At 28.0% G+C, this 12693-nt stretch overlaps 2 protein-coding genes across 2 annotated transcripts in view; one reads left to right on the forward strand and one right to left on the reverse strand.

Annotated features, from left to right (window-relative positions):
• The window catches only part of LOC127284328 (elongation of very long chain fatty acids protein AAEL008004-like), a 73977-nt gene extending 69866 nt beyond the window's left edge, over positions 1-4111 (reverse strand). The window contains exon 1 of the mRNA XM_051309726.1: positions 3578-4111. The gene's annotated coding sequence lies outside the window, so the exon portion shown is untranslated. The remainder of the gene's footprint in view (positions 1-3577) is intronic.
• The window catches only part of LOC127284327 (elongation of very long chain fatty acids protein AAEL008004), a 272157-nt gene that overhangs the window by 72096 nt on the left and 187368 nt on the right, over positions 1-12693 (forward strand). The window lies entirely within an intron of this gene.

Here is a 12693-nt window from a genome sequence, read left to right on the forward strand (position 1 = left end):
AAATACATGTTGAAGAAAACGGTCCAGCGACCTTGTGCCAAATATTGCTACTCGTTTCGGTGGAGGGTTGAGCAATAAACGCAACGTCCAGTAGTCCAACTAGCTGAAGCTTGCTATCGAGCAAAAGGACTAGAATTTCGAACTTGTCATGTAAGTTCGAAGACTCGACACAATGGTTTATGTAATTATGAAAATCTCTAAGAATGTTTAAAACATATATTTTTCCAAAATTATTAATTTTTTGTTCCCAAACAGGATTTTTTAAAAATAATTTATATTTTTGTATAGGATGTATTCCACGCTAAAGGGTAAGTCCATCTGCAATTGCATCTCCGATTTTTTTTCTTTTAGTACCAACTGAGACTAGCTTTCATGAATTTTTTCAAATTTTTTTAGCAAGCCGTTTTCGAGTTATGGAATTTTGAAAATTGGAGAATTTTCATGACTTTTAATATTTGAATGCTCATAACTTTCTTAAAAATGCATCAATTTTAAAATTTTTTTTTTTCAAAATGTGTGTTTTTAAACATTCTTTTAAAAAAAAATCGATTTTTTTTTCTCATTTGACGTACTGATCGATTTTTTTCAAAATTTTTTCAAAAAACATATTTCTTTTTACGAAACTTTTAAGCCTAGCCCGATAATGGGCAAACGATTTTTACAATATTTTCAGAATTTTTCAAAAATTTTTGAATTTTGAATTTTTTAAAAATATTTTTTGTTTTTTTTTATACTACGTACTTTTATGTATTTTGATGCGCTGATTACAAAAATCATAGTGACACTATCCAAAAATTTGATTTTTATGGTGAAAACCATAAAAAAGTCCCAACATTTATGGTTTCTTTCGTTTATTAGGTAAAATATGAAAAATTAAAAAAAATATTCAAATAAAAGTCATAGATCTTATTAAAATACATTTTTTATAACAAATGCATTTTTTTTTAATTTTGCATATTTTACCTAATAAACAAAAAAAACTATAAATTTTGGGACTTTTTTATGGTTTTCACGATAAAAATCAAATTTTTGGATATTGTCACTATGATTTTCGTAATCAGCGCATCAAAATACATAAAAGTACGTATTATAAAAAAAACAAAAAATATTTTTGAAAAATTCTGAAAATATTGTAAAAATCGTTTGCCCATTATCGGGCTAGGCTTAAAAGTTTCGTAAAAAGAAATATGTTTTTTGAAAAAATTTTGAAAAAAATCGATCAGTACGTCAAATGAGAAAAAAAAATCGATTTTTTTTTAAAAGAATGTTTAAAAACACATATTTTGAAAAAAAGACTTTTAAAATTGATGCATTTTTTAAGGAAGTTATGAGCATTAGAAAATTAAAAGTCATGAAAATTCTTCAATTTTCAAAATTCCATAACTCGAAAACGGCTTGCTAAAAAAATTTGAAAAAATTCATGAAAGCTAGTCTCAGTTGGTACTAAAAGAAAAAAAAATCTCAAAAAAATCGGAGATGCAATTGCAGATGGATTTACACTTTGGCATGGAATACATCATAGGTATATTACTTTGTTTATTATTTTATTTATTTTTTAATTATTATTGTATAATTATATAAATCATTTTTCACGTAAATTTTTTTTAATGTCATAAAGAATATTTAAATGCCTTGTTTTGTGAAAAATTATTATGTTATTTAAACATTAAAAAACATAAGCAAGTATAATTTTCATTTAAATGAATATAGAACAAAATGAACTTAGGTAACCGACCAATTAATGGTTATCAATACTAATAAAAATAATAATTAATAATTTTAAAATAATTTAAGCAGCAATGTGATTAAGAGATTCTTTACCTAAAAGATTTCTTTTCCAAAGGAAATACTATATTTTCATTTTTACAGTCTTAATAATTTAAAAAAATTTGCATAAAATGAATATTCAGTAAACGTTGATGAATTGTTTAATGAAATTAATATAATTGGTTGTAAAATCAAAGTTAAAATTTTTTTTTTAAATAGAAGTTTTAACGATTTTAATGCACAGTAAAAGAGACTTCAGAAACTTGAAATTTTCAAAATTTCACAAGGGTTGTTGGAGAACTTTCATTGAACTTGGAGCCTATCATAATCTTTTCTCAATGTAGGCCATGCATGTTTCTTTCAATACAGGGAAAGTGATCACTTTCTTCAACTTAATTTTGTTTTCTTTATTGCCTGTATAATTATATTGAAACGTAGTTGGAATATTATTGAAGGACAAGGTTCAATGTTATCTAGTATTCCCAAGGAGAATATTTAAATAATTCCTGAATTCAGCATTATTTTAATCCTCTGAATATAACGATGAAATTTCAGTTGTAAGAAAAATAAAGAGCGTAATTAAAAAGAGATTTTTTTGGACTTTAAAATTAACTTATGAATTCGGATGAAAAAGATGTTTGAAATATCCATTTTATAAATGTGCATATTTTGATTAGAAAGAAAGGAATCCTTATGCATTACCAATATCTTGTTTTGCAAAAACCTTGAAAATTGAACGTTTTCATTAAAAGTTAAATAAATTTGTTGGAAAATACACATTAAAAGTGAATTTGAAAGTAAAGTTAATTTTCATCTGAATAAAACAATTAGCGAGAGTTACTATACGTAGAAAAAATACAATTATACGATAAGTTTGTACAAGTGAAGAGGGTTTTGAACGTTTAAAGAAAATATAGTTAGAAAATTATTTCACAGTTGGATTTTTATACATGTGAAGAAACACATCCAATTCCTAAGTGAAAAAACCAAGGAAAATTCAATTAATATTATTGTGTAATTAAAGACGTATTAAAAAGAACAAATTAATTTTTCTTTTTATAACTCAAGTATTTATATTTGTTAACAACACAGAAAAAACCTGAACTTAAAATGATTTGAATTCAGACTCAATTTATTAAGTGCAATAAAAATGAGTCAGTAAGATGGCGCTACGTTCTATGTCGTTGACTCATTTTTGTTGCACTTCAAATTGAGTCTGATTAAACTTATTTTAAGTTCAAGTTTTATCTGTGAATTGCTATTAAATTGAAAAATGATTTTCTATTGCTTGGTAATATTTCTAAATTTTTAAATAGTCAATATTGAAGAGATAGTGTTGAAGAGTTTATAGAATATTTAGGAAAAATTTGCAAGAAGAATTCTTCACAGTATATGAAGAAAAATCAAATAAATCCTTATACAATAATTAAAATTTTCGAGTGCCTATTGTTAAAAAATCTTCTTATTGTTTGAAATTATTTTTTTCCATTTTAAATATTACATGAAGCTCTATTATTATTGTCTTGTTTAAAACAATAACTTTTGAAAAAAGAACGACTATTTTTCAAAGGAAAAAGAAAGTTTAAAATTACCAAAACAGAGAAATTTGAATTCTTTGAAGACTTTGGTATAAAAAAGCACACTATTAGTTCTTTCTCTTCAAATTTGACTATAACTTCTAGATGAGTTGCTTATCCATTTCCAATAGAGCGAATTGAATTACACTAACGAATCGTAAACAAACAGGTTCCTTCGGCATCAAGTTTCGATATTCTCATTTCACCAGAGTATAACAATCGCACCAACTTACCTTTTATTGAATGACGCTAATTAGCCCTGATGAAAAAGTAGTCACCTCAATTCACAAGTTTACTCGCGGTCTCTCTGGATTCTTTAAACCTTTTGAAGAATCAATGTCAAGAATGATTGCACCCTGATTTCACATTTAAAAGTCACTAAAAAACCAAAAATAAAAAACAAAAATTGAAGAAAATTCGATTTTATTTTCAAATTAATCCAAACTTGTCTTTAACAAAAACACATGAAATTGAGGAAATTCTTTCGGGTCAGGACGGCACTAGTTCAGAAAAACCCTGATGATTCTTATCCTCGTGCGGATTTGAGTGGATTGATGAAAACATTCGGTCCGTCAGACGTTTAATTTGACGGCTGCGAAAATTTCAATTTTTTATTTTATTGTTAGGAGAAATGTTTGAATCACTGGAAAAAATTGAAAATCGCGGAAGACACTGTGAAGGAAGTGACGTTCGCGCACACGCGTGATCTAGGCCTTACAGTCACGTGTCCACCGAACGATGCTGCGCGAATAGTCAGAGGGACTGGTGACTCTGAGTTTAAGTATTGAGTATGCGAGTGGGGTCCAGAGCGCTGGATATCGCCGATAACTGGACCCCCCAACATTAGAGAGAGTGAGTGAGAGAGAGAGAGAGAGAGAGAGAGAGAGAGAGAGAGAGAGAGAGAGAGAGATCCTAGAGGACCCATGCTCATGGAGTTTGTACTTTTCTCTTCCTTCTTATTCAACTTTAGACCAACCTTGATGGTAAGTCCAAGTTCCTTGACCGAACCACAAATGCCATATATTTCCTTCTTTTAATTTATCTGCAGAAATTATCAGCATCCATGAAACAACATTTTAAGACCTCATAATGTCATCAAGTATCTAAACCGTTTCATCAATCTCTTTGACACGTGTCGTATCGAAAGAAATTTTTTTCGGTACTTGAAAGACAATTTTCATTAAGAACATTATTGCAAAATCTTTGATTAGATTTTTTCAAATATATTACTTGTAATCTGGACTTCGGAAATGAAATTAATGTTTTTTGGAATCGTTTTTACATAAACTTTGCCAAAGTTTGTTACTAATAAGTTTTACATGTTTTTTTGTTATGATTTTTTTGTAAATTTTTAATTATTTCTAATCAACAATAAATTGACATACCATTTAAAAATTACATTTTTTGCTATTATTATTAAATTTCTATTTTATTACTTTTGCTTTATGGACATTTTTATTGATACAATAAAGAATGAGAATTCTTAAGTTAACTAAATGAAAGAAAATCAGCCCTTGTAAAACACTCCCATGAGATGGACCACTTATTTAATTTTAAAGACGTTAAAATTTTGGGAACAGAAAGATATTACTTTCGAAGAATTTTTAAAGAAATGTTTCAAATAGTTAAAAATAATAATTCAGTTAACTTAAGAACAGACACAAATGCTCTTAATGATATTTACAGGACTTTAATTTTAAACACTAATAAAATTAATTTTTAATTTTGAATTATCCGCCTCATGGAGAGAAAGCGATCTACTATATCGACAGTATATAACCTTCAAAAAATCGTAATCTTAGTTTGCGTTATCTTATCAAATAAACATGTGACTTTAAAAAACGGGGAAGGTTTTTCCTCCCCTTATTGTTAATTATGTAATTTATTAGAATATATAGTCAACGTTTTTAATTTTATATTTTTAAAATTTTAAAGTATGTTATGACTTGTAATTATATATTAAAAATAAGAAAATCTCGACACGTGATTGGTGAGTTTTGAGGCTAACTTCTTATGATGATGTATGGAAGTGTGATATCTATATTTTGTATACATTTTCAGATTTAACTCTGAACAGGCTCCGCGTTGTGGAGCGAAAGCTAAGAAAAAATTAAATAAATGATTTTTTAAAATGATCAGATGAAAAAAACTTTTTTAACATCATTTTACTATAACACTATTATTTGAGGCTCCGGATCTTAAAAGGGCACACGCGTGAATTCTTATGAAAAACGTTGGCCCCTGGGGGTAAAATTTTTCAAAATTAAATTACAATTATTGTTTCTTGTAGAGAATTTTATTACGCTTCTTTTTCGAAAATGAATATTTTTTTATAACTTACCGTTTTTTATTTATTTACAAAAAACGTCATTTTTAAAAATCGATAATTTTAACGCTTTTTTGTGTTCAACTCGCGATTATTTCGATAAATAAGAATATTTTTTCACGAAATTTTAACACAATATTCTTCAAACTATTCTAAAAGTGAAAGCACATTTGAAAAATTTTCATAAAATTTTATGTCTGAATATTTAATTGTTTAAATAATTTTTTTCAAAAACTGATTCTCTTACATTCAATTGAAAAAGTTGAGTGAGGAATTTTCGAATTCAAAAAACTTCCAGTGACAAAAATATTCATTAATATGTAAGGAAGTTTTCTGGAAAATATTAGATCTTTAATTTATGATTTGAAAAAAATAGAACAATATTAAGAGCGTTGCGTATTTTGTGAATTGTGACGCGGAGCGTCGTAATCTGTATCTCGACCGCCACCACGTGACATTAGGAAGTGGTAATTGGTAGAATGACATTTTGTGATTGTATTAACGGGTAACATCACTCAAACACTTCATTCATACTCATCACTCAAGTCGAAAAAAACATGGAACTATTTTTAAAAAATAATTTTGGCGGAAAGATACATTGCATAATAAGAAAATTTGTTATGATTAAAAAATAAATACAGAAATCACTACCCTGGGTAGTGATTAAGGCATCCTTAGCTTTACTTTTAAAATTTATAGTCCGCCATGTTGGATATGCCATTTTTAATTTTGCAATTCTGACGTCATATTCGGAATGAACAACCCCAAGAACCTCCGAGTAACAAGTTTCAAACAAAACTTCCACACTGAGAGGTTTTGGTTTTTTTTTGGTGCGCTGCATTCTAAATTTTGTATCGTGACTGCCCAAAAATGAAAATGATCCTTTTGGCCGTCAATTTTTTGGACAGCTACGCTCCAAAAATTGTACGGCTGCAGACCAAAAACGTAGTTTCATAGCTGACCGCTAGAATGCTCCGCAGCCGTCTGTCGAAAGTCTGTTACGGTGCAAAAGGTCTCTCAGTGCATTTTTAAAAAAATTTCCTCCATATTGGATCCGACATTTTGAGTTTTAAAGAAAAAATTAAAAACTAACTCTCTAAATCTGAATATGTGAAATTTTACTTTTTTTCACTTATTAATAAGTGGAATCAACTTATATATGTGAAATATTCACTTTTTCATATGTGAACTTGTTTTCACTTATCAATAAGTGAAATCCACTTACGCCTAAGTGAAATATTTAATTGAAAAAAATGTTTTATTTAAGTCTGTTAAAAACTTTAATTAACCTTAATAAAAAAAATTTTTTGTTCTTATAATTTCAGAAACTTAGCTAGACAATTTTTTCTAAATTTAAATAATAGGTTAATTGACAATGATGAAATAAATATTTATTTGCATTAAATAAATATTACTTAAGTCAATTAAATGATCTTTGTTTAAATTCCAAAATTATTGGTTCAAAGAAAAACTATTTGGTTCAAAAAATATTTATTTGATGTTCCTTATGACTGACACTTTGTAACAGATTTTCATAGCCTCCCTTGGTCGAGCGCGTCTAGGCGCAGCTCCCAAACGGTAGAAGGCTCAATAGGGTTCAAATCTCAGAGGTCTGTCCAGTCTGCATGGGAAGATAATTCCGTAAATTTGTGGAAAATAATTTTTTTTTACTCCACATTATTTACGTTATATAAGAACAAAATATAATAAAGCTTTCCCTCATAACAAAAGGATATCCATAGGATATCCATATCAATGATCGATATCCTAGAATGGTCCCCAGGATATCTTGGGATATCCATAGGATATCCCTAGGATATCCAAACCGCCGGTCTGTTGGACATCAACAGGACATCCATATGATATCCACAGGATATCCCTAAGACATCCAAAAAATATCTATTGGATATTATATCGCATGATATCCCATGGATATCCTCAGGATGTCCGTGGGATATCTTAGAATATTCACGGGATATTTAATATCTCAACATATATTTTTAAAGGTTAAAATTGTTAAGCTAATATAATGAATAATAATATAATAAAAACAAAAATCTTATGAGCTTCCAATTTATTTTAAATGAAGATTTGAAACGCATTTTTCAAAGTTTTTAAATAAACTCATGCACTTAATGTATAATTAATATTAATAGTTATTCGTTATTTGCGGGGAAGAATTTATATTGTTTAAAGCCAATTTATTTTCTGACAATATTAAGCATATGAATAAAGGAATGAATCACGAATGAGAAAAAAATTAGTTAATAATTTTTCAAATTAAACAACTTTCTCGAAAAACAAGTTGCATTTTATTTTATTTATATAAAATTTAATTCACAGAATATTCTCACTCGTAGTCTCATAATGACTTTAAAAACAGTATCCTGAGCATATCTTCTTGACATTCAGAAGATATACTGAGAATATCCTGAAAATATCTGTGGTATATCCTGACAATATCTATGGGATATCCTGATGATATTCATGGAATATCCAAAGGATATCCAAACCGCCGATTTTTTGGATATCCTTAAGAGATCCTTTTGATATCCATAGGACATCCCTAGGATATCTGCGGGATATTATCAATATATCCCAAGATATCTTGTATTATTAGGGCGTATATTTATATAATAATTATTATCTATTTTTAATAAATATTTCAGATGTTCCAATTAATATATAATTAAAAAATTCGATTATTGGCAATCTTTTTGGAACTCAGTAAAAGACAAAAACATATCTTTGACGTTTCGAGATCGGTACCGACCTCCTCATTAGAATTTATTAGTCAATTGATTCTGATCATAACTTAAATATTAAATATATTATTAGTCTGACTAGGGATTTAATATTTAAGTTATGATCAGAATCAATTGACTAATAAATTCTGATGAGGAGGTCGGTACCGATCTCGAAACGTCAAAGATATGTTTTTGTCTTTTACTGAGTTCCAAAAAGATTGCCAATAATCGAATTTTTTAATCTATTTTTAATTTTTCTGCACGGGAATATTTACTTATTTATAAGTGTATATCCACTTATTTATAAGTGTATATGAACTTAGAAATAAGTGAAGTTTATTCACTTATTTTTTGTGTGAATATTCACTTATTCTACGTGGAAGAGTTTTGAAACATGGGATAAGTGAATATTCACTTTAAATAAGTGAAATTTCACATATTCATATTTAGAGAGTAGATTTTTTAAAATGGTTTTTTTTCCATAAAGCACTTTAAAGTTTTCAATTTTATCAAGTGTAGAAAATTCATTAAAAATATCGTTATTTAATTTAATAAAATAAATAAAAAATTACACTACTCTGTAGTGAAAACTAAACCAATAATGAGATCATGTATGTGTATGTGGAATTTTTATAGAACAGGTTCTGTAGAATCTTTTTATGGAATAATTTATTATATAAGTACATATAAAATTTATAAGATTTTCCTTTTTTATATATTATCAAAATCTGTTATTATAAAAATATATGTTACAGTATACTTTTGTAAATATATCAGTCAAAATCAAAATTTGCCTGAATTGTTTTTAATTAATATTGAAAAAATTTACGAAAAGTTTAAAGTCTCAAAAATGTTTAATGATTGATTAAAGTAAAGATTTCTAGACGTAATAATTTTTTTGTTTTAAAAAATGTTTGATTACAAACTTTTTTTTGATATTTTTCTTTTTATAGCAACATATCAATAATGTTCAAGAAAAGTTACTATTTAAATGATGAATTACGTCATATTTTTGCATAATTCTTCATATAATTCATTAACTCGATCTTCATTTCCTTCCCAAACCAGTTAAGTTTTTTTACCGTAAGAATATTAAAAATCCAGTTCTAAATAAAGTAGAATCATTTTTTCTTAAAATTCTTGTAATATTTTCTTCCCTTTTATTTTTGTCTTTCGTCTGAGATGAAATCAGTAGAATGTGCAAATTAATATATAGTATTTCCAGAATTTGGTAAATGGTTTTTTTAAATAGTTCTTTTTAAAAATGATTAAGACCAAAATTTAATGCGATTGATAAAAAATATCAACGACGTAAACAAACTCATCTCTTCGTCACAATAACACAAACGATCACTCAGTAACCTCTTGATCGTGCTTGCATTTAACATTTTGCCATAATACACAATTTGATATTAAAACTATATATTGTGAGAAACGTCAACTTCTTAATAATTTACCCTTGTAGAAATTTGTCGTTGCACCACTAGATTTACTCAAGTTACTATACAGTTTTTTTCGTGGACGCTGATTCCAGCTCAATTGATAAATTACTGTAAGGTTACTGCAGTAACTTTCTTCTAGAAAAAATCGATTAAAAACAATAAGAAAGAAAGTGCCCAATCAACATATAAGTTTACAACATACTTGCAACAACCTTGTCGTGCAAAGCTTGTATTGCAAGCTTACTCGACACACTTGCTGGAAGTTTGCAGTGCAAGATTTTCGGGTAAGATTGAAAAACCTTAAAAGAAAAGCTTTTTAACCCTTGGAGAACACACCTCTTTTTCAAGTAAAAAGCACATAAATCCTTTGCAATTAAAACTACTACTTTAAGTAGTAGATTTTACTACTTGAAATAGAAAAATAAACTTATTTATTATTGATAATTATTTATTATCATTATAATTGACTTTTTTATCCTGTTTCCTATACTGTCGCTTCCCAGTGGGCACCAAGATATCTTTAGGATGACTTTAGAACGTGCCAAAGTGCAGACAAAAAAAAGCATTGGTAAAAATGACTGAAAATGTGTAGTTAAAAAAAGCAGTTAAAATTACCATATTTAGAACCATTTTAACAAAACTTAGACAGTTGGTGGTAATAAATTTTAGTAGTCAATTTCAACTAGTTAAAATTACTAATATTTGTAGTTGAAATAACTCTTATTTGATTTTAAATGACTTTCCAACATTTTAATAGTTAAAACTACTGTTAAAAATAGTTATTTTTATGATTTGTGTATTTGAAAGAACCATTTCTTCCTAAATGCATAAAAACAATTAAGCTTACTGATTCCATGTAGTCACTAAGACTGTCGTTCAAGTCTAACATATAATTTTTGTTGTAGAGTTAACTGTTATCTTGTAGTAAATATTACTATTTTTAGCAGTTGAAAAAGTTTTTACGTAAAGTTTGAGAAGTATTAATTAATAGAAGATAATAACTATTAAAGTAGTAAATTTGACTACATTGGATAGTAAAATTAACTGCAAAGTGACAAGAATGTCTTCAAATATCATGCAAGCCATCTTAGTGTGCGTGCGTGGTTAGTTGGTTAAGTTGTCGGCTTGCGAATGTTAGGGTCGTGCGTTCAATCCCCAACGTTTAAGGATTTTTCTCTCTTAGGTATATAAAAATTAATTATTATAAGGCATATATAAACGAAAGTAGTAGGGGAGAGGAGGAAAAAATGGATCTCAATACTAATATTAATTATAATAATTTTACTACTTTGAATAGTTTTTTTTACTAAATTTTACAGTTCATTTAACCGTTTTTACATAATTGTCTCAACTAATTTTTGTTAATATATATAGGCGCCTCCTGGAACCATGAAAATTAGTTACTGTAACCTACCCACACAGCACCCAAAATTCCCTGAAACTTGACAGAACCTCACACGGCGAGGTTAGGAAACTTCAGTGGCAAGGTTCATACAAGTTTATGTAGATGTTTAAATGTCCACATGAAAAGAATATTCACACGAAACTTTGAGGAAATATTATACTATAAATATTCACGTGCAATGCATGTTCAATGTTGTGTTAACATTGACATTATATTTTCGCCTAGTTATAAAAATTTCGTTTACTAATATAATAAGTATAGGTGAATATTAACACAACATTGACTAAACATTGCACGTGAATATTTATAGTGTAATATTCCCTCAAAGTTTCGTGTAAATATTCATGTGGACATTTAAACATCGACATAGAACTTGTTTAGAATGTCTTTATTTCATTCTTTTTGTCATATATAGGACGCCTTTTTAGGGGCATTTTTGGGATTTCCTAAAGATATCTTTAGTACGTCTTTTTAACAATGTCCCAAGAACGTTCCGAAATGGATGTCATTGAGACATTCAGTGAATGTCCGTGACCATTGGGTTATTTCATGCCCTAACGGAAATTCCTAACTGACAGGAATAGAAACTATTGTCTTTATCACAAAGGATTTTTTAATTCTACAACAAAAATGATCTTCAAGCCTATTGAATTATTTTTGGTAATAAAATCTACTACTTAAAGAAGTAGTTTTAATTACAGACGATTTGTTAATTCTACAACAACAATTATATTGAAGCCTATCAAATCACAGAAATCAATAAAAATTTACTATACTCAAAAAGCAGTTATATCAATTCCCTATTGAAAATCCTCACATGGGATCCTATATATGATTCCATATAGGTTCCTTTATAAAAACCGTTATGAAATCCTAGGTCGACATAGGAATCCACATAGAATTCCATGGAAAATCATATATGAAATTCGGACACGATTTGGTGTATGATTTCATGTAGGAATTTATGATGTTGTTTCTACATTGAAATCTATGTGAATTCCTACATTATTTCCTATAATTTTTCTGGCATATTATTTTTGTCAATTTCCTTCATAATCAGCTCACATCAAATCTTATAAAAAATATCATATAAAATTCTAAAGATTTCCTTATATGAAATCTTACATACAAGTTTTAATATAGGAAACCATATGGGATTTCATGTGCATTCTTACATATGATTTCACATGGATTTGAATATAAAAAATCACATGGGATTTCATGTTGGCTGCTTTATGCAGAAGGCAGTTAACAAAAATTAAAAATTATTTAATTAAAAATTAACTATAATAATCTTGGTATTCATTCATTCATTCACTCATTCCGTCCGGACCTCTGCTGGGTTTTCGGTGACAGAGAAAAGAACAAGTTATGGAGAGAGAAAGATATATCTTTATTTTGCAAATGAGGGTTCGCTTGACCTGCAATC

This window comes from Leptopilina boulardi, unplaced genomic scaffold (assembly GCF_019393585.1).
Source record: "Leptopilina boulardi isolate dan_hultmark-lab unplaced genomic scaffold, ZJU_Lbou_2.1 LbouV2_324, whole genome shotgun sequence".
Taxonomy (NCBI): Eukaryota; Metazoa; Arthropoda; class Insecta; order Hymenoptera; family Figitidae; genus Leptopilina; species Leptopilina boulardi.